The sequence below is a fragment of the Micromys minutus genome (assembly GCF_963924665.1).
Source record: "Micromys minutus genome assembly, chromosome: 26".
Classification (NCBI taxonomy): Eukaryota; Metazoa; Chordata; class Mammalia; order Rodentia; family Muridae; genus Micromys; species Micromys minutus.
In genome coordinates, this window is record NC_137961.1 from 26,508,849 (window position 1) to 26,533,193 (window position 24,345).

Below are 24,345 nucleotides of genomic sequence, written 5' to 3' on the forward strand. Positions count from 1 at the left end.
AGGACCAACAGAGGACAGAAGAAGCTCCTGAAGAAAGGACTGCACCTGCCTTTGGTGGCAAAACACATAAAGAGGTCTATGGAGAAGAACCACTGCTCCTCCTACCGACACCTGCTCCGTGTTAGTGAGCACATGTACTCTGTCGGTGCTATTTTTAATGACATCAGAATCCAACTACTTTGACCCTCCCATGAGGACTAGAGACCAGCAGCTCTTTGGGAATCTAATAAGTATTTGGATGCTATTTGAGGCTGTTGCCGTATCCAGGTTTATAAACTTAGCAGCCACTAGGTTCTCAGCCTCTCAATGTAAGCCAATCTAATGAAAATTCCAAATCTCTCTCTCTCTCTCTCTCTCTCTCTCTCTCTCTCTCTCTCTCTCTCTCTCTCTCTCTCTCTCTCTCTCTCACACACACACACACACACACACACACACAGACTAAACCTCTATACTCACAGTCAATAATTGAAATAATAAGTCTAAAACTTCTTGAAGTTTTTAAAAGTTGTTATTGTGTTTTTTAATTGAACAACTTTATTTTAAAAAACAAAGATAAATGTACAGATTTTAAGCATTTTTGCATAAAAGTATACATTTTTGTCAGTACTTGGTTTTTTTAAAGGTTTGATAGTGTGCATTAAGATCTTACTAGTTACATGTAAAACAAGATGTAACCTGGAATTAGTCAAAGTTTTCTTGGTGTATAAAGATTACGCATAATGGTTTTTCATTTTCTTTTTTTTTTCTCTTGAACTTCATATAGTCTGTAAGTTATTTCTGGGATGTTCTGAGCTTTCTGGGGTTAGTATCCAATTATCAGTGACTGCATATTATGTTTGTTATTTTGTGACTGGGTTACCTCACTCAGGATGATATTCTCTAGATGCATCCATTTTCTTAAGAATTTCATAAAGTCATTGTTTCTGATAGCTGAGTAGTACTCCATTGTGTAAATGTACCACAATGTTTGTATCCATTCATCTACTGAAGGACATCTGGGTTCTTTCCAGCTTCTGGTCATTATAAATAGGACTGCTATGAACATTGTGGTGCATGTGTCTTTGTTGTATGTTCGAGCTTCTCTGGGGTATATGCCCAGCTATTGTTGTTATATTTATAGTATATATTTTTGAAATAAACATGGCTTCTTTTGATCAACTAGGAAATGTAAAGTCACACTCAAGGTAAGAATATTTTGTTAAAAATTCACAATCTATAAATTCCCACTATATCACTATAGATTAACAATAGTAGTTGCACTCATGCCAGAGAAGCAGGTAGGCTCACTGTAGTTTTTTGCCTCTCCCTCTGCTTCTCCAAATTCAATTCCCCAGTCTGATGCCCAGTTCAGCAACAGAATATCTGCTGCATCCTCCTTACCCGAAACCTGCACCCATCTCCAGTAGATCATATTTATCTTCCCACCCAAAATGTCTTCCCCCAATCCTTGATTAGTCCAAACCCATAAAGCTTTCCCTAGAAATTCACAGGTTACTTTGACCAGAGAAGCTAGTAAGCTAACAGCAGATCTTCACCTATCCCTCAATTCTCCCCAAATCTGTAGTAGACATTCTGCTGTGGGCCTCTTCACTCTTTGAACCCAACACCTAGGGAAGAAACTAAGAAAATCCTGGTGGAACATCCTGATTTCTTCCTTCTCACCAAAATCTTTAGTACCCCCTGACCTCAACCCATCCCTAAGTATCAGGTCGCAGTAGCCAAAACACTCTTTGCCTGGGCCCTTCAGTCTATTAGAATAGTCTATTATATTTCCAACTATTAGAAATACAGAAAAATTTCAACTCAGGCAACACAGAGACATAAAGTTCTCCTTACCAGAGAGGAAACAGAAGCCAGGGAATGAAATGCCCAACCCAATTAAGATAGACCAGATACAAGGAATTATAATCTTCCCAATCTCAGATGGCTAGATATTAGTGTAAAAATACTATCAATAACACACAGGGCAATAAGTCTTTACTATGGCCTAGTAACCCTACCACAGCAAACCCTAAATGTTAAATCATAGCTGAAACATAAGAAAAACACCTTAAAGGCCCTTTATTAATATTATAGAAGTTTCTTAAGAGGAAATAAATGGATAAATCCATTTTAAATATATATATATATATATATATATATATATATATATATATATATATATATATATATATATATATATATATAACACACAGTAGATGGAAATGAATAAAACAATCAAGATCTGAAAGTAGAACTAGAATCAATAAAGAGAATCCGAACTAAGGAAAATTTAGGAATGAAAGATTTAGAAACCAGACAGAAACCAAAGAATCAAGCTTTACCAACAAAATACAGGAGACAGAAGAGAGGACCTCAGGCCTTGAAGACACAATAGAAAAAAATGGATACAACAGTCGAGGTAAATGGTAAATATAAAACAAAATATTCAAAAAAAAGAGGAATCCTGGGAGACTATGAAAAGTTCAGCTCAGCTCATAATAATCAAAATACTAAAGTATAGAACAAATGAAAATATTGGGAGGTGCACAGAAAAATAATCATTAGCCTATAAGGGCTGACCTATGTAGAACTATGTCTGACTTCTCATTGAATACTCTAAAAGCTAGGAGAGCCTCAACAAATGTGCTTTAGATTCTGAGCCCACAGACTCTGCCTCAGACTCTACAAAAAGTAATAGAAAGAAAATTTCAATCTAAAAAGGTTAACTACAACAATGGGAGCACAGGAAATATATTGTCTCAGACCACCAAAAATAAAAAAAGGCAAACACAGATACAAACTAACAACAACAGAGGTAATAATCATAGGATTCAACAATGCCTGCTCACTGATATATCTTAACATCAGTGCTCTCAACTTCCCAATAAAAAGGCACAAACTTATAGAATTGATGACAAAACAGGATATAAGCTGGCATAACAGTTTTCATACCTATTAAAATAACCTGCCAACTAAAACTAATGAAAAGACATAAAGGAAAAATCCACCATGATAGCATTTCAGTGCCTAGCATCTATGCCCCAAATGCAAACCAAGTTTGTAAAAGAAACACTACTACAGCCTAAATCACACATATCACTGATACTGGGAGACTTCAGTACTTCACGCCAACCAACACTAGATCATCCAGAAAAACACTAAATAGAAGAATGTTCAAGCTGATAGACCTGATACACAAAATGGACCTAACAGATAGCTACAGAAGATTTTAAGCAAACACACAAAAAAATATATACCTTTCCCTCAGCACCTCAAGAAAGTTTCTCAAATATTGAACACATTTTTGGACACAAGGAATGTCTAAACAGATACAAAAATTTGAAATGGCACCCTGACGTGTATCAGACCACTAAAGATTAATCAACAGTAACGGAAACAAAAGAAAGCTTAAAATTCATGGGAACGGAACTGCTCTCTGCTGAATGATGAATGGGTAAAGACAAAACTTAGGAAAGGAAAGAAATCCCTTCTGGAACTGAATGAAAATGAATCTTCAACAATATATGGGGGATAAGAAAAGCTGTTCTAAATAGTGATTTCATAGCGCCAAATATGTGTTTTGTTTTGTTTTAAGGAAGTGATTCTTATACTAGCACCTTAACAGCATAACTAAAAGGTCTAGAACAAAAAGAAAAAATCACATTCAAAAAAGTACACAGTAAGAAATAATCAAAGTCAGGGCTGAAATCAAAATATAGAATAGACAGTATTACTACAAAGAATCGATGAAACCAAGAGCTTGTTCTTTGATAAAATAAAAAAGATTTACAAAACCCTACCCAAATTACCTAAAAGGGACAGACATAATATCATAATTTTTAAAACTGAATATTAAAAGAAAAGGAAAGAAGACAACAGAAACTGACAAAATCCAAAGAATCATAAAGACATGGTTTAAAAATCTATGCTCCACCAAATTGGGAAATTTAATGAAATGGATAAGTTCTTCAATGCATACCATTTGCTAAATTTAAGTCAAGAGCATATAAATAATTTAAGTAGACATATAACCTCCAAGAAAATAAAAGCAGTCTTTAAAATTTTCTTTAAAACTGAAAAAAAAAAAGCCCAGGACAGATGTTTTTGGCATAGAATTCTACCAGACTTTCAAATAAGATTAAAGCCAATACTTCTCAAATTATTCCACAAAATAAAAACAGGAGGAACATTGATACATTGACCAATTTATTTTATGAGACCACAGTTACTTTGATAACTAAACCATTTAAAGACTCAACAAAAAGTTACAAAACAATTTTACTTATGAACATAGATGAAAAAATTCTTAATAAATTACTTACACACCAAATCCAGGAACACATCAAAAAAATCCACCATGATCAAATAGGCTTCATCCCAGCATTTCAGAGGTGAACCAACATACATAATCCATTAAGTCTATTCTGCATAGAAATAAACTGAAAGACAAAAGTCACATGATAATCTCATTAGATGCACAAAAATCCTTTGACAAAATCCAAAATCCCTTCATTGTAAATGTCCTTTGAACTATTAGGGATACAAAAAACAAACCTCAACATAATAAAGATAATTTATCAGGAAACCAATAGTCCACAACAACTTAAATAAACATAAATTCAAAGCAATTGCATTAAAATAAAGAACAAGTCAAAGTTGTCTACTCTCTCCATACATATTTTATACAGTATTTGAAGTCTTACTAAAGCAACAAGAAAACTGAAGATCAAGGAAATACAGTTTGAAAGAGAATTCAAAGTATTTTTATTGGCAGATGATATGATAGTGTACAGAGACCAAATTTTAAAAATAAAATAAGTAGGAGAAACTGCGACCTGGAACAGATCTTAGGAACTTCTGTTCCCACCCGGAGACGACTTCAGGACACAGAGCAGAGCCTGGCCCAACAGCCAGGCAAGAAATAATCAAAATTAGGGCAGAAATAGACCAAATAGAAACAAAAAAAAAACCATTGAAAAAATCAACAAAACAAAGAGTTGGTTCTTTGAGAAAATCAACAAGATTGATAAACCCTTAGCCAGACTAACTAAAGGGCAAAGAGAGAGTATCCAAATTAACAAAATCAGAAAGGAAAGTGGTGACATAACAACTGAAACTAAGGAAATTCAAGAAATCATCAGATCCTACTACAAAAACTTATACTCCACAAAATTGGAAAATCTGAAGGAAATGGACGAATTCCTAGACAGTTACAAGGTCCCAAAGTTTAACCAGGACCAAGTAAACCATCTAAATAACCCTATAACACCTAAAGAAATACAAGAAGTCATCAAAAGCCTCCCAACCAAAAAAAGCCCAGGTCCAGACGGGTTCAGTGCAGAATTTTATCAGACATTTATTGGGGATATAACACCAATATTCGCCAAACTATTCCAAAAGATAGAATCAGATGGAATATTACCCAACTCATTTTTTGAGGCTACAACAACCCTCGTACCTAAGCCACACAAAGACCCTACAAGGAAAGAGAACTTCAGACCAATCTCACTTATGAACATTGATGCAAAAATACTCAACAAAATCCTTGCAAACCAAATCCAAGAACACATCAAAACCATCATTCATCATGACCAAGTAGGCTTCATCCCTGGGATGCAGGGATGGTTTAACATAAGGAAATCCATCAATGTAATCCACCATATAAACAAACTTAAAGACCAAAATTACATGGTCATCTCACTAGACGCTGAGAAAGCATTAGACAAAATCCAACACCCCTTCATGTTAAAAGTCCTGGAAAGAACAGGAATCCAAGGCCCATATTTAAACATAATAAAAGCAATATACAGCAAACCAACAGCCAACATCCAACTTAACGGCGAGAAACTTGAAGCAATCCCACTAAAATCAGGGACTTGACAAGGCTGCCCACTCTCTCCCTAACTATTCAACATTGTACTGGAAGTCCTGGCTGGAGCAATTAGACAGCAAAAGGAGATCAAGGGGATACAAATCAGAAAGGAAGAGATAAAAACATCACTCTTTGCCGATGACATGATAGTGTACTTGAGTGACCCCAAAAATTCCACCAGAGAACTCCTACAGCTGATAAACAAGTTCAGCAAAGTGGCCGGATACAAAATTAACTCAAACAAATCAGTAGCCTTCCTATACTCAAAGGACAAACATGTGGAGAAAGAAATTAGGGAAAAGGTACCCTTCACAATAGTTACAAAAACTATAAAATACCTTGGTGTGACTCTAACTAAGGAAGTGAAGGACCTGTATGACAAGAACTTCAAACCTCTAAAGAAAGAAATTGAGGAGGATCTCAGAAAATGGAAAGATCTCCCATGCTCATGGATTGGAAAGATCAACATCTTAAAAATGGCCATCCTACCAAAAGCAATTTACAGATTCAATGCAATCCCCATCAAAATTCCAACCCAGTTCTTCATGGAATTGGAAAGATCAATGTGCAATTTCATATGGAATAACAAAAGACCTAGAATAGCGAAATCCATCCTCAACAACAAAAAAACATCTGCGGGAATCACTATCCCTGACCTCAAGCTATATTACAAGGCAATTGTGCTGAAAACTGCATGGTACTGGTACAGAAATAGGCAGGTGGATCAATGGAATAGAATAGAAGATCCAGAAATGAGCCCTCATGTATATGGTCACCTGATTTTTGACAAAGGAGCAGTAAACATTCAATGGAAAAAGGACAGCCTATTCAACAAATGGTGCTGGTTCAACTGGCACTCAACATGCAAAAGAATGAAAATAGACCCGTTCTTATCTCCTTGTACAAAGCTCAAGTGTAAGTGGATTAAAGATCTCCACATTAAACCAGATACACTGGAACTATTAGATGAGAAAGTAGAGAAAACCTTAGAACACATAGGCACAGGAGAAAATTTCCTGAACAAAACACCAATGGCTCAACTTCTAATGTCAAAGATTAACAAATGGGACTTAATGAGATTGCAAATTTTCTTTAAGGCTAAGGACATCGTCAAGAAAACAAAACGGCAACCAACAGAATGGGAAAAGATCTTTACCAACACCACATCAGATAGAGGCCTAATATCCAAGGTGTACAAGGAACTCAAAAAGCTAGACACCAGAGAATCAAATAACCCTATTAAAAAATGGGGTACAGAGCTAAACAAATCATTTTCAGTTGAGGAACACCGAATGGCCGAAAAACATCTGAGGAAGTACTCGACATCCTTAACCATCAAGGAAATGCAAATCAAAACAACCCTAAGATTCCACCTCACACCAGTCAGATTGGCCAAGATCCAAAACTCAGATTACAGCAGATGCTGGCGAGGCTGCGGAGAAATAGGAACACTTCTCCACTGTTGGTGGGGTTGCAAGCTAATACAACCACTCTGGAAATCTGTCTGGCGATACCTCAGAAAATTGGATATAGTACTACCTGAAGACCCAGCTATTCCACTTCTGGGCATATACCCCAGAGACACTTTAATACACAACAAAGATATATGCACCACAATGTTCATAGCGGCTCTATTTATAACAGCCAGAAGCTGGAAGGAACCCAGATGTCCTTCAGAAGACGAATGGATACAAAAATTGTGGTACATATACACAATGTAATACTACTCAGCCACCAGAAACAATGACTTAACCAAATTCTTAAGAAAATGGCTGCATCTAGAGAAGATCATCCTGAGTGAGATAACCCAGTCACAAAAGAACAGACATAATATGCCGTCACTGATAGTGGGATGCTAACCCCAGAGGCTTGCACTCCCCCAGAAACAACTCACAGACTGTATGAAGTCCAAGAAATAAAGAAAACAAAAAATATACATATATTCACAAAACAAGAAGACTTTGACTATTTCCATGTTGCGTTTTGTTTTGCATGTACTTTATGCTTATTGCAACTAGTACGTTTTCAATGCATACTGTCAAGCCCTTGACAAAAATCAAGTACTGACTAAAAAATATAATCACATGGTTTTATGTAAAATTTATTTTAATGTCTGAAAAAACAGTACTGACAAAAATGTATAATTTTAAGCAAAAAATGTTTAAAATCTTTACATTTATCTTTGTTTTGCAAAATAAAGTCGTTTAAAAAAATAAAAAAAAATAAAATAAAATAAGTAAATAAAAAGAATAAAAGAAAGAGAGAGACAAAAAGACTAGGGAACACCTACAAGTGATCAAAAAAATTCAGCAAAGTAACTGAATACAAAATTAACTCAAAGGAAATAAAACTCAGTAGCTTACCTTTATATAAATGAAAAACAAACTGAGAAAGAAATCATGGATTAGACACTTTCAAGATATTCAAGATAGCCTTAAATAATACAAAATATCTTGGAGAAACTAGGCAAGCAAATAAAAGAAATGTATAATAAAATTTTCAAGTAATTGAAGACTGAAATTGACAAAAAAAAAAAAAAATCAGTAGCTGGAAAAATCTCCTATGCTATTGTTCTATCAGTAGGATTGACATAGAAATATATGTTCATCCCACCTCCAGCAATCTATAGAATCCATGAAACCCAAATCACATCTGCAACCCAATTCTCAGATCTGGAAATGATAATTTTTAGGTTCATGTGTAAACATACACACACACACACAATAGCTAAAACAATCCTAAATAAAAGGACTTCTGAAGATATTACTGTTTCTGATTTCAAGTTGTACTATAAAGCTACAATAATAAAAACAGCATGGTATTTGTATAAAAATAGATATTGATTAATTGAATTGAATTAAAGATTTGGGCGTTACTCCACATGCATATAGACACCTGATTTTTGACAAAAATACACACTATAAAAAAGAAAAGAAAAAGAAAACATGCTACATTTACACAATAAAGTTTTATTCAGCCATTTAAAGATGGCATCATGAAAGTTGCAGCCAAATCAATGGAACCAGAAGAAGTCATCATAAGTAAGATAACCTAGACCCAGAAAAACAAATATAGTAGGTATTCACTTACATGTGAATTATGTCAGTGATAACCAAACTCCAGTCCATAGAACCAGAGAGGGCATGTGTTTGGTAATGGTTTAGAGGGTTCTCGTTATGAAATTGAAGTAGAATAGATAATCATGAATGGATGGGGGTGGAACTGGAAGAGGACGATTGGGTGAAATAGAAGAATGGATAAGAAGATGAGGAAGAAAGTCTGAAGAGAGACAGGCAAAAGTAAGAGTCATTTGAAGGATCATATGGATTTCTGATACAATAGAGACTTTCTAAAAATATGTTAAATATGCAGGTGATTTAAATGAAATTGAAAACTAATAGAGAAGATAGAGTCCCAACTGGCTGTTGCTTGTTACTAAATGAAGCCTCCAGTACTGAGATTGGTTTACACCCAATTGAGCTGTTGATGCAATAGTCCCAGAGGAACCCCAAAACAACCCAGTCTATTTCCAAGATAACAGGTTGCTGTCCTCAAACTGACAAGTAAACCCCATTACTAAAGACAACACCTACACATGCATTGAACTTGGAGAAGTTGACTTGATGCCTACACAGTCTTCACAAATACATCCTAGTATATCTGGTATAGAAAGGAGCTCTGCATGATCCCCAAAGAGAAAGATAAGAGCAAATTAGCCACAGACTCTTTAGTCTACAATAATGTCCTGCCTGCAAAATATACTAGGATAATGGTAGCACAAAGCTTTGACATATATTATGACTACTACCATTTAAAGAATCCCCGCTCCTGACACATGAACTTCCTTTTCTGTTTTGTGAGACTAAGTCTAGCACTCCACTGCTGTGTATTAGGTCTCTCTCACCTTCTCAAGAACATCATTCCAGCCATAATTCTCTTTCTCCTGTACTATCAGATGTTACCCTTTTACCCAATAACCATCACCACTCACATGGTCTGTTGTTTCCCTAAAAACCATTTGATACCAACTAGGCTATTGAAATACTCTTTTAACTGGACTCCCTCTTCCCATTATGAGTCAATGTTTACCCTTAGCACACTTGTCAAAACAGTCCCAAAATAAAATCAGAATAAAATAGACTTTAGTAATAATTACCTTGTTTTATTTTACTTCAAAGCCTTTTCTTTCAACACTCTTTACTCTCTCAAATTCTTACTGTGTGAGTGGTCTGAGGCTCAATCATTGGTTCTTTTCTGTTCTCTCTACACTGTCTTAATAAGTAATCTCTTCCAATATAGATATCATGAATTACATCATATTTTAACAACTTTTAATTTGGCATTTCTATACTAACAAATGATAACTTCTATGTCTTGTTCTACTAAACTGATATTAAGTAAATATGACAAATTCACTCATTTGAAACCAAACATAACCAATACCACTACCATGATTTCAAATGCTCAAGCCAATAACTTGGATGTTTATACTCTCTCCTTTCTCTGGTTGTCAAGGTCCTAAAACAGAAACATCAATACTTTCTGATAGTTTGAGAGAACACACACACACACACACACACACACACACACACATGCACTTTAGATCTCAGAATCTCTCATCTCCCAGACATCCAGGAACTTTGGAAATAACTAAGAAATCTCTGTTTCATATATTTTCCAGCTGATTCTCATTGTTTACACCATTATGTATCCTGGTGAAAAGACTGCAATTCTTTTGAACAGGAAAAGAATCTTTGAACAAAGCCTGATGCTCAACTAAAAGTCTGCAGTCCTTGTAGATCATTGAGAAAATGATACGTAATAATGTTCATCCTTGTAGGAGTCTCCTGGGGACAGGGGCAGTGAAGTGCATGTGCAGCACTGCAAAATCATAGATTGAATAACGCTTTGACAGACTGTGATACATGAATTTACAGAGACTAGAACAATGGGCACAAGGTCTGCACAAGTTTGAACCAGACAAAAACCTAAGCACTGGAGAAAGGAAGTGGACATGGATTCCTGTCTCTTAACCAAGAAGCCACTTTCAACTGATATGTGCTAGAAAGTGGAAATCAGTATTCTTTAACTGAGCATAGCAACTTTCAGAATGTGTGCATGTGCACACACATATTTTTTGTTTTCCTTTTTTTTTTTTTTTTTTTTTTTTTTTGGTCTTGCTTGTTTTTTAGTTTGTTTGTTTGCTTTTTGTTTTTACCTTTGTTTGTTTGTTTGTTTTTCTGAATTTAGGTGGGAGGTAGAAGGCCATGAAATTGGATGCACGGGCTACTAAAAGAAGATCTAGCAAAAGATGAGATAGGGAAAAATATATGATCAAAATACATTGTATTAAAATTAAAAGTAAATCATTAAAAAGATTATTATTGGGTAATAGGTGGTGTTGACACAGAAGGTATCCCAATATCCTTGTCCTCTTGTAGGGCCCCCCAGGAGTATAATTTCTTCCTACTGTGATTAAGTCTCAAGGGGAGGAGGGGCTCCAGTAGGTGTCTCCTGTACTCTCATATCCCCAGGTGTCACAATAAAACTGGTCTGGACCCCAGCCTCGGTGAATTTCTGCCCGGCTTCTTCCATCTCGAGCTCAAATGTAAATGGGGGTCTCCCACAGGTGATACCTTCGTGCAGAGAATGCACATTATATCTCCACCCCTAGCCCAGAGCCCTTACATATGGGCAGTTTGCTTTTGTCAGAGCTCCCGCATGGGTGGGGATGTCCCAGGAGTCACCTTCTGCCACCAGCTGGCACAGGTCAACAGTGAGGTCGGCCACCAGGTATTGAGGGGCTTGGAGGCCATAAGGGAGGTGACCTCATCTCCAGTTCCAGTGGAAACCACAGTCCACGTTTGATGGACCGGCACATGGGGACACTGGTGGTCGCCAGTGAGCAGGGAGTCTGTAGGTTTCACATGGGACCGCTGTCCAATCCAATTATCTTGGGCATTCTGAACCTCAGGAAAATTTATTCTCCTATCTTCATTTACATAATGTATGTGGGGTACCATGTAAATACAGGGATTTGAGGAATGATATCTAACAGATGGTATCAGATTTCTACTATGCCCAAAGTATAAGACTATGTAGTTCTAACAATAATATTTAGTCACATTTTCTATATGCACTAAATTTTACTCTGTGAGGCTATATTTATGAGTGCTTTCTAATGTGAATAAAGCATATACCTAAAATAATTAAAGAAAAAAGACATAAAAACCAAAATGAGAGGCTAAATTGGGCCATCAAAAATAATCAATAGTCTCCCATGAGATATTTCACTCTCTTGATACCTCACCCTCTGTTGTGTGTGAATGTCTATGTGTAGGGTGTATATGTGTAGGGTATGTATGTGTAGGGTTATATGTACAGTATATGGTGTGCATAGTGTATGTGTCTATATGTGAGGGTGTATGTGTGTATAGTATATGTGTATATGTGTATAGGGTGTGTGTGCTATATATGTATGTGTCTATGTAAGGAGTATATGTTTGCGTAGTGTGTATATGCATATAGGATATGACTATGTGTGTCTATATGTAGAGTATGTGTGTAGGGTTGTGTATAGTGTATGTGTGGGTGTAGGGTGTATGTGTATATAGGGTATATATGTGTAGGGTTTGTGTATGTAAAATGTGTGTGTGTGGAGGTGTGTGCATAGGGTATGCGTTTGTATGGTAGATGTATATGGGAGTAGGTCTGATGTTGTGAGTAGGTTGATGATAATGCCCCTGTAATGTAACATCCTAGAAAGATGCCAAAACCATGTTAGTAATTTTTCTCTAATCCATCATTTTAATTCTCAGGTGAAGCAAACTTTTTTCAGAGCCTACCCCCATCTAGTGTCGAATAGAAGCTTGGTCTGTGACTTGTTCTCAAGGAAATGGAAAAATGGTTAATAATGGGTGGAGCTGGGGCAAAATGTCAGGAGATACTTCTTACAGCGTGAACATCCAAACTCCAGCCGCTCTGCCTTTGAGAGACTGGAGATGTTAAAGCAGGAATTCTGCAGGATAGAGGTAACCACTATGTTTGTCTCTAAGAGAAGAGTTACCTCCTCAGGCCTGTTCGCCATCCCTCTGAAGTCATGAGAGAGAAGGAAGAGCTCTGGCCAATTTATACAGTGTTATTGCCTGGACTTCTGAAAATCAGGATACCAACTATACAGAAAAAAAACAAAAAAACAAAAACCTTAGATTTGTTTCATAAGGACTGCCAAAGTCACATCCAAAATCTCTTGTTAGGGGTGTCGCAATGAATTCCACTCCTGGGCAGAAAATTGGCCCACTACCTCCATTCCTTGCTTAGACATTTTTTTAAGCCCTACTTTAATGTAACAAAACACGCGAATGATCTGTAGCTGTAAGAATGTAAAAGTCCCAGACATCACTCAGGTCCTCATATGACAAGATTTATCAATCCTTAACAGGCTCAAAAGGTTGTGAGAACAGAAACTGTCAAACACAGTTATGGCACAGAGGCAGAAGAAATTACGTGGGGAAGTCACCAAAAACGCGACTCTGTTCCCGCACCCACAGAGAGAAATGGCAAAAAACCCTTTCCTCCAGCGTGGAACAGCTCATGACCAACAAACACACACACACGAAAATAAATAACTAAAAGGCGGCTGCAGTTACAGACACTGACATTTCGGCTCTGCTCCCCCACTCTCTTCCCTGCTCAGTCCCAGGGGCAGGGGTGGCATTGACAGAAGGCCTGTGTCAGTTCCCATCTGACTGTCACTCTGGCTTCTGCCTCTATTATCAGCAGTGCACTGGGGCAGCTACTGCTAAAGGCTGCTGATCTCTATCTGCACCGAGCTGGCCTTGCCATGAACCTCATTGCGCCAAAGCAGCAGCAGCCGGCCAGGGCAAGCCACAGCACAGAGGGAGGGAAGGGGCGGGCAGCTGGGAGGGGAGGGAACCCAGAAGAAAAGAGCCAGAAACAGACCCCCAAAAGGTTAGGGAGGAGAAGGGTGGGCCGGAGGGCGGGGGCTGTAGTGAAATGGAACAGACCGAGGTGCAGTGGGGGGCGCTGATACAGTTTGGACCCTTTTCTTATTTTTCCTATCCGTTCTCCAGCGTTCAGCCTTTTGTGTCAGCTTTCAGAAATGCTCTGTTTGACTGGCAGCCTGTCACAGATCAGTTACCACCTAAAGCCGCTTGGCAGAGAGAGGTGACGGCCCAGGAAGGGATCTAAGTGGGTTTATCTGTGCTTCTTTACGCCTCGTGAGCTCCTTGACACAAAAGGAAAGGGTATTAAAGATCTAAAGCGAGCCCAAAAGCGTGAAAGCTCCTTATAGGCTGCAGGATGTGGATGTGACTAAATTTTTAAATATTTTGAGTTGATGCTATTCATTTTGCCAATAGAGTAGAAAGAATTTTTGTTACAGAAATGAGTGTATGTTCCACTTGAGTGAGATTTGGAAAAGGAGGAAGTCCCTAAAATATGTGCTTAGAATATTACAACTACCCTGTATTTACAATGCTGCATCTCTTTTGAATATAAATAAAATTGGACACTCTAAAATAAAAAAATATTTACAATGATTCGAGTGCATTTTAACATTACAGATTTCTTCTTTTTCCATCTTTAAACATTATAATTTAATATTTGGTGTTTATTTTTTCCCACATTAATAGCAAGATGGAGGCAGTCCAGAATTCCTTCCTTCTCCACCCTATCATCTCTCTTGGTCCTTTATGCATGGATTAATACTAAAGTAGTGCTCGGTTTCCATGCCAATGGAGTCTATCAACACATTCCTGCAATGGCAATAGACCTACTAGACACAGAGGGCGCCATCCCCTTTGTCATCCGATGATAATATCTCCTGCTTTTTTAAAATTATTCTTTAGATTAAAAGGCCTAGGATTTCATGGACTATTGTGTGAATGCTATGGTAATGGACTATTGATAATAACCAAATTCTTGGTACCCAGGTCAGGAAGATTTCATGGAGAACATACCTAAACCTAACTGACTCTGACTCCACACAATGTCCACGCCCATGACAGCCCTCTTTTCTGCGTAATCTATTAACTGAATCGGGAGTCTGCAATCCTGGGGGCCTATTATAAAGGTATCCTTTAGGTTTTAGTGATGCTAATGCGACGATAAGATACTCCATTAATTTTTTGCAAATTTTATAATGTTCAAAGTTTGGAATGCCTTGATTGTTTTATATTGCACTATTGACTTTTCAGTACCGCCATTTTCCCTTTACAACCCAGGTCTCCTCTCTGCATTCTGTGTCCCTTTTAGGCTCCAGAGATAATACATTTCTCTCAGAGGAACTCTTGTTTGGTGAAATTCTTTCTTCCACTGACTTTCTCTAGTAGTAAATCGGTAGATATGGGAAAATAAAAATACTCATTTACCTCATTTTAAACAAATGTAAACAAAATGCCCTGCCTATGTAATCTCCTATCAGAATCCTGAGAAAATAGTGTTATGGTAGATCAGCTTAAATAATGTTTGGTGGCTTGAACAAAGAATTCAAGCTATGACATAGAAAAAATGAGTTTACGGTTCAAAAAGATTGAGTCTTTTATTTAATGACTATGGAGCCTTAGATAACTTAATGTTGAATTACTTAGTCCAAATATAACCCTTTATTCTGTAACTTGAGAAAAGATTTACCCCAAGGTGCTCAATGATAAAAGTTAGATTGTAGATATATAATTTTAGGGACATTGTAAAGCTTGTAGTAAGCCTCCCATAAATATTATTTCCACTTATTTCTCCAAAGATTCACAGTAAACCATTCAAAAGTTAAGCAGGCATTAAGGTGGGCTGGTGCCATGATGCTAGCAACTAGGTTGTCAGCAAACAGATCCGTGTAAGGACCTAGATATTCTGTTTTAATGGAGAGAGAGAGAGAAAAAGACAGAGGCAGAGACAGAGACACAGACACAGAGAGAGACAGAGATTCTTCTCAATATAAAGTAATTTTATCTAGATTCTGTAAGATTGAATATTAACACAAGTAAAATCCATTTAGAATAAAGTCAAAATATCATTTCTGCTAATCTGATAGCAATGGAATAAAAGATAATCAGTACAGATACAATATTATACACAGATACCATCTAAAAAGAAAAAAAAATCTGTTTTGTTAAAGTTTGTCCAAAATTCAACTTAGGAACTCTAGTTAACATTGTGGAAGAATGTGCCCCTCTATTTTCTACATTATTATTTATTGTTCTATATTTCCAAAACTAGTACATAAATTTAAAGGCCTTTGTTCCCCCTTCAAAGATAAAACAGGAAATGAACACATCTAGTAGATGCAGATATGATATCCATGAGACACCCAAAATTCACTTCCCTCGAATGGCTTATTATCTCAACACCAGAAGCTGTAAAATGGAGGTATTAATTTTATTTTCTATTCCAAACAAAGTATTTATTCTCATCTCAAGCAATATTTAAAAGGTCAGAAAGGACATCATACACTGTAAGAAGCTGGAGGCTAAAGATACGAATATACAAATTCATACACTGTAAGAATTTTGAGGTGGAAAACATGTAAAAAGTAGCAACAGAGGCCTTATTGCCCACGTCATTTTTATAGGGCTGGCCAGTTCTATATTGACAGAAATAGACTGTATGAAAATGGAAGATCAGAGAAACTCTGGTTCTAGTCTCAATGGCAATATATCAAACTCATGACCAGGGAAGAGGGAGTGCCTGTAAGAACAGTAAAGCTTGTTCGTTCCCCATATGTGCCCATTAACTTCACAAAAGGAAAGCTGCTCTTAGACACAGCCTCAACCCCTGCTGGTCATCTCATAAATGTGCCACTGGTCATGCACAAAAGAATGTGGATGGCTCTTGTCACATTTTCTAAAAATCATGGTGGGAATAGTGACTATGTCTACTCATTGGACAATGCTAACAACCAGGCCAGGGCTTTCCAGATTCTCTTTCTTTGTCCCCGTCTGTTTCTTTTTGTTTGTTTTTATCTCAAACTAATTTGCATTTGAGAAATAGAATTTTCTGAAGGGGAAAATGTGAGTTTTCTTTGCTTCATGATTGGAAAAATAAGCAAAAAAAGAAAAAAAAATTGCAGTGGCTAAAACCATAAGGCATTACATTGCTTCACTGAGTTAAAAACATAAATTTAAAACTACTAAATGTCTATTTCAATATATGGAAAACATTCTTTGCAATGCGTGGTGCCCAAGTCTAGAGATAACCATATGAGTATACTGTTTAGACACATACATATATAAACTGATACAGAATGGTCGATAGGTAATTGAAACGACACATTGAATAAATGGCTCTGTGTTCAACGTGTTGGATATTTGCATTTCAGGTAACATATCCGCTCTTAAATTTTAAGTGGAGAACTAACAATGCGATGAAAAGCGGTGACAAGGTAAATGAGAGTGGCTAGTGGACAAAAGACATGAGAATGTGATGTGAGTGTTCTCTTAGGAAAGGTTCTGTGGATCACAGCCTTCTTTCTAGTCCCTTGGAATTATACTAAGTTAACAAAAGCCATCATCTTTTTATCTCAGACCTTCGCCATTCATTTGTGATCCTATAGCTGGCAGAAACACCATGGTTGCAAAATTACATGCTCTCGATATCCAATAAACAAATTAAATCAATCTAGACAGGAAGTGCCTTTTATTTACTGATTTAAAAGTCAATGAAATAATGAAGTTTCATGTGATAGTAAGGTAAACAGTGACTGTTATCAATGGTCTTACACTCCTGGAGGATCTGAGGTTAAGAGAAAGAAAATGACCAACCTGTTTCTCAGGAGTCACTTCTCCTTCTGGGTTTCCTACTGTGCCAGCTCTCTTGGACATTACACAAAAGTAATTTCAAGTAGGTTGAGGATTGTTTGGCTGTCTCAGCCACCACAGTTTGGAGAAATGTTTTCTTATAGTTTATAGTAAAATGCGAAAGCTGAAAGCATATTTGGATTACTCTTCATAACATTCAGCATCTGAAACAGTGACTAACGAGGAACTATTCCACTATTACTTCTGGTCCATAAGCATTTTACATTCCAAAATTTAATATAGTTTGAAATTATCATGTTAGAAAGTTTGGCTCTAAACTTTAGGATAATGTAGATCCAACTTTTCTGAAGCTATTCACCAACAACTATCAATTACATCATTGGTGCTTTTATTTGACTAAAAGTGATAAACAGATTTGTAATTGTTCAGAAGCACACTATTGATTATTAAATTACAGATACATTCATGAGCCACTTAGTTTACAATTTTTATGTTTAGATGGATCTTGAAACCAGCAATACTATTCCAATGTAATATTGCTCCACAGTTTGAATATATCGGTGCCAGACTTTAGAATGCCTGCTAGCTTTTCTGCAGATTGAACTTTTCAGATGTATACCATGAAAACTCTAGTGCTAAGTGCAATTACCCAATAGCAGGAATACCTAACCTGTTATAAGGTACCAATGCTTGCTTAAAAACAGGACAGATCCTGTATGTTAGCAAAATAATAACCCATACATAAATAGTAACTGATATGAACTCTATAAGTAATTTAGTGTTTGATAGAAAATATCAGGGCTGAGTTCACCATGCTCCTCTTCAACTCTGAATCATAGACATGGCATATTCAACAAATTTCCCTGAAAGTAAATATTACCCTTTAATAGTTTTCTGCCTTAAGTATAGCTCCATCTTCAGATGAGTTCCCCAGCAAATGGACTGGCAGCCTGCCTGAGGATCCCATTTGCCCAGACTGGGCTGCCTTATCTGGTCTCAGTGGTAGAGGACGTGCCTAGTTCTACAAAGACTTGATGTGCAGGAGTGGGTTGGTACCTAGGGACCTCCCCCTTCTCAGAAGAGAAGGGGAGAGTAAGGGGAAGGGCTATGTGAGGGGGAACTTGGAAGTAAGAGGAGCTTCAATCAGGATGTAAAGTGAAAAATTAAATTAAGTACTAGAAATACAATACAAGGCCTAAGAACCTGTAAATTAAAAAAAATATTTTCTGCTTTAAATGTAAATAAACCTTTGAGATCCCCATATATAAATAGTTTTTTAGTTTACACATTTATTAGACATTAGGTATCAAAACAAGTAGTTAGAAACAAATTACTAAAATTGAGCTTTCTGTTGGAATTAATCCTTCCTTTAATGTTCAATAATACGTAACTCATATTTTCTAGTATAGAACCAAAGCAGATGGTTTTAAAATACTTTTACATTAAATAATGCCTAATTTCCCTCAAAATTCTACTGCACATTAAGGAAGATAAAGTATAAAGTTACGACACAAACAATTTTAAAAAATAGATTTTAAAGAACAGTTTATAATTCTTTTTCAAGCCTAACGTTCTCCACATACACTTAGACATTTCTTAATCTCCTAACACTCTCTGGAGTTTACTTAGCAATATTGATACGTTAGCTCACTTCCCTTTACTCATAGAAGGCTCAAAGATGACTGGAGATTTCTGAGCACTTCAGGGAAGACTCCCAGTCCATTCATTAATAAGAGGCCCCAATAGGCTTTTCTATTTAAAATATCTAACAGCTCAGTTATGTATTTTCTTCTTGTGGTAAAATAAATGAGAAATACCCCCCCCATAAGCTCAAATATTGGAGCATATGGTTTCCAGTTAGTGGAGCTGGTTGAACTGAAGAACCTTTAGGAAGGTTCTTACTGGTAGACACTCATCACTGGGGGCTGGCTTTGAAAGTTTACAGTGTCCTAGCACATCCAAAGAGTTCCTACTTTCCTGTTGACATGTGACAGGCAAGGTTCCTGCTGCAGCCACCCTACCTACTGCTTCCCTCCCCAGCCATTTTCCTCTCTCTCTCTCTCTCTCTCTCTCTCTCTCTCTCTCTCTCTCTCTCTCTCTCTCTCTCTCTCTCTCTCTCTCTCTCTCTCTCTCTCTCTCTCTCTCTCTCTCTCTCTCTCTCTCTCTCTCTCTCTCTCTCTCTCTCCACACCCCACCTCAAGCAGCCATAAGCAAAACAAGATCCTTCTTTTATTAGTTGCTTTTGGTCATGGTGTTTATGACATCAACAGAAAAGCAACTAGTGTGCTTGGACTAATGAGAAATGTTCCTGAGCCGTCTTTGTAATGAAGAACCATATTCAGTTCATTGTATCTGAGGCTCTCAGCTTGAGCATCTAAGGGTGTGGCAAGGGGTTTACGGAGCTGATTCTGAACTGGCAAAGCAACATGAAAGTCATAAGAAACTGCAGAGCAAAATGATCCACTCCCTGAAGCAGGACTCTTGACTGGGGTTGGCATTCTCTACCCTGTACACTGTTAAGGTGATGCACCAGGGTGGTAGTTTCCAGAGTTTTCCGCACAAGCTTCTCCCTGAAGCTCCCTTTGAGCCCCTTGGAAAAATATGTCTTGTTAAACACAAAGCTCTGAATTTGTAAAGGTGGGGAGCTGCATCTTCCTAGGTAACTCTAAATCTGGGAGGGAGACTGAGTCAGGAGGAGAGAAACTAGAAGAGGGATGCTGACACACGTGTATGCTCTCACACACACAGTCTGATACACACAAACACACACACCCACATGCACATACACACACACACACACACACACACACACACATACACACAGAGGGGGAGGGGAGCAGAGACAAAGACAGGAATAGAGACATAAAAAGACAGAGAGACCTATTATGTTATCTTTCTTACCCTTATCATCTTATCCTTTGGTTCTAAAGCAGCAGTGAAGAAGAGGGCTATAAACTAAACTAGGCTGTTTATTATGTAAAAAATTAAATATATTTGTTCAGCATAGGTATTATATATTAGCTTAAGAAAAAAGTATCAAATAACACTCGGCAAAGTGTGGCCAAAATATGACAGTTCTTCTTTATGTGTTAAAAATACATTTATTTTAGATTTGTTTATTGACATTTGTCAAGTATCTACTGTGACTTAAACACTACTCTGTGTGATCATCATAAAATAATCTGGCTAACATACAAAGAAATGGCATCTTTAGTGAAAAAATTTGCTTCCAATCATAAAATTTGACAATAAATTTCAGGTACCTTACTATAATAAAACAACTGACGACTATATTGTTGCTGTCTCAAATCTGTATTTTGAAAAATCAAAAGTGGCAGATACGGAGCTGAGCACTGGGGCCGTGAGAATCCCTTGTACTGCTAAGAACGGAGCCTGGAGTCACATGTTTCTCACCTGAGTTGGGTATGCAAATTCTGAATGAGCAGATTTTCATTGGCATCCCTACTGCCTTTCCCAGACTACCTTGTAGATTTCAAACCTGCCTTTTCAACTTCTGCTTCCTGTGAGGAAACCTGCCTTTCTTCCTGGAATTCGGTTTGTTTTTTGGTTTTTGTTTTTTCAATTTTTATTTATTATCATTCCATTTGTTTACATCACAAATGATATCCCCCTTCTAGGTTACCCCTCCCTCCATCCCATCTGCCTTCTGCCCCTCCCCTTTGCCTCTATGAGGGTGATCCCCCACCCACCCACTCACTTCCACCCCACCACTCCAGCATCCCCCTATGCTAAGGCATCAAACCTCAACAGGACCAAGGGTCTCCCCTCTCATTGAACCCATGGGTCCCTCTGTGCACACTCCATGGTTGGTGGTCTAGTCCCTAGAATTCTCTATCATTCTATGCCACAATACAGCAAATCTTGTATCTCTCAAGTAGGGAGCACTCAGAAGTTTAATTATGACCATCAATTAGTTCAGGGAATATGACTCTCACGCCTTTCACATACCTTTTACATACAGAGATATTTAGGTAGCTTTGTGTATATGTAATAATTAATGAAATTGAAAAGGCCTTGGGTTTGAAAAGAACAAGAAGTATATGGGACGGTTCGATGGGAGGAAAGGGAAGGGAGAGGGGATAGAATTATAAACATAGAAATAAATTTCAAAATTCTCCTTACAACATTTCAATTAAGGTTAATTACACATTAAATACTAAAAATAAAACTAAAAACTAAAAATAAAAAAAAAAAACATTTGGTCTGACTATTCTAGAAAATTCTAGGACAAAAGCTGACACCTTTGGATCATGATTATAATCATTTAGTTCTTATTTCTTGGTATGGACTAGGCTAGCAAATTTTACCAAAAGTAGATATACAGTATTAAATCTGGATTCAAATAAACAATGAATCCACTTTTAGTATAAATATAACCAGTACAAGTTTTGGATTATTTTCCTGAATTCTTACCTGGCCTCTTTAAGAAGGTATTCCTTTTAATAAAGGGTAGGAGTGATTGCTAAAACTGTCTTCTTTTTCTTTCAACATGAAAGAAAAATTACTGAATTTATCTACAATGGCTAAAACTATGAATTATTTTAAAATTCTGATGTTTATGTGAAATCCATAAGATAGATATTATTCTTGAATTTAAAGTTGTAAAGTTGTAATATGTGAAAGATGGATATTGTATAAAGATCCTTTGGCCTTAGAACTGGGAAGCTCGATTCCAAAACTCTTTCAGGTGGTCAGACTGAGGAGTGTTCCGTGAAAACCCTCAATGAGTTCCTCCTTCAAACCCTGTGAAGTCTTCCCTCTGGAGTCTAAGCCACAGATCAACCCATTAGCACATTAAGCCTTTCTCCACTGTGGCCTCAACCTTCCCCCTTCAGCTTCTCCCTTTATGCTGTTGTTTGCATCTGGCTCCTGTCTTCTAGGTAAGATTCCCTGCTACTGCCTGCCAGAAACACACCTGGGAAGTTTTCCAGTAACATCGCCCAAGCTTTGTATAGAAACAACACATGGAAACTAATGTGTAGTAACTTCCTGGGAGTAAGTGTGTGCTATCGGTTTATGGATGCCCTGTTTGAGAGACTGGTCACATGATCGCTCTGCTTAAGTACCTAAAACTTCACATGAATCTGCAGTCATGTCAAACAAAACATCAATAAATACCAAGTTTCCAATTAAATCTAATGCGTTTAAATGTAAAACTGTATAATTTTAATTGGATATTTTATATATTTACTTTTCAAATTTTATTCTCTTCCCGGGGTTTTCCCACTGCAAACCCTCTGTCCACTCCTCCCTTACCCTGCTTTCTGAGGGTGCTCATCCTCTCTCAGACCTGCCTCACTGCCCGGCATTCCTTTACACTGGGGCATCAAGCCTTCACAGGACCTATATCCTTGAGTGATATTTACCTCTATTAAGAGCCAAACTTAGAGATTTATTTGGTATTCCTCAGAGCAAGAACTGTCATGCGAAACTATTATAGAAATTTTATAACATTTCCTGTAAAAAGTAAAAAAAGGACAATCCAGAAACACTCGCTAAAACTTCAAAAAACACACCTAAAAGAGGGGGATTGAAACACGTATACAAAAAAACAAGTTAACAAACTCAAAGAATAGAAAGTTACAGGAATCATATAGTATCCATGATATGGGGGCGGAGGGAGGAAAACTGGTTTAATCTAAGGTAAGATATTGCTGATAAAGAAGATACAAAAAAAGATGTCAGTTTTTGCTTATTGTGTATTTGCTATAAACATCCTTAGGAAATATGGCTTTGTGGTTATTCTCTAAGAGGTCTTAAATATCTCAGGCCAACCTAAACTGGACCTGTGTGATGACAGTGTGATGCACTGTGCTCAAAAGGTCCCAAAGCATAGGAGCATCCCCGACCCACAGAGCATCTTCGCGGGCCAGCCATTACAATGATCTCAGTGACTCAACAGTAAGTGATAGAACTGTGCCCAGAAAAGACCACCAGAAAAATACACAGAAGAGGTGAGAGCAGGTCTCTTCTCTAAGAGTCCCTGCATAGTGAAAGAAGGTCAGTTTTCCACAGCAACACTGGTTTTAAAGTTAAAATTTCAGGATCCAGGGACACAGGCCTGGTGAGATTGCGCTGCAAGTAGAGAGGTCTGGGCCGAGAGGGAGGAAAGCGTGCACCCCCATTGGTTCAGGGGAGCAGGAACTCTGCCATAGGGACTCTGTTTCCACCCGGAGTGCCAGTGCGTGCAGACCAAATGCTCAGGCCATTTGCCACCTGGAACAGTGGAGATCCAGGAACACAGGCCAGGTACACGGGGGAGATAGGAACCAATCACTGACAACAAGACCATGTATAATCACAGACAACAAGATGGCAAGAGGAAAGTGAAAGAATTTAACCAATGGAAACCAAGACAACCTTGCAACACCAGAACCCAGCTCTCCCATCACTACAAACAGCGGAATGCCGCACACTACAGAAAAAGAAGACTCAGACCCAAAATCATATCTCAAGATGATGATAGAGATCCTGAATATGCAGTCACTGATAATTGGATACTAACCCCAGAAAGCTCTGAACACCCCAGAAACAACTCACAGACTATATGAAGTTCAAGAAAAACAAAGGCCAAAAAAAAAAAAAAAAAGAAACATTATTATGCTTAATTTTTATACACCAAGAAAACTTTGACTATTTCCAGGTTACATTTTGTTTTGCATGTACTTTATGCTCATTATAACTAGTAAGATTTTA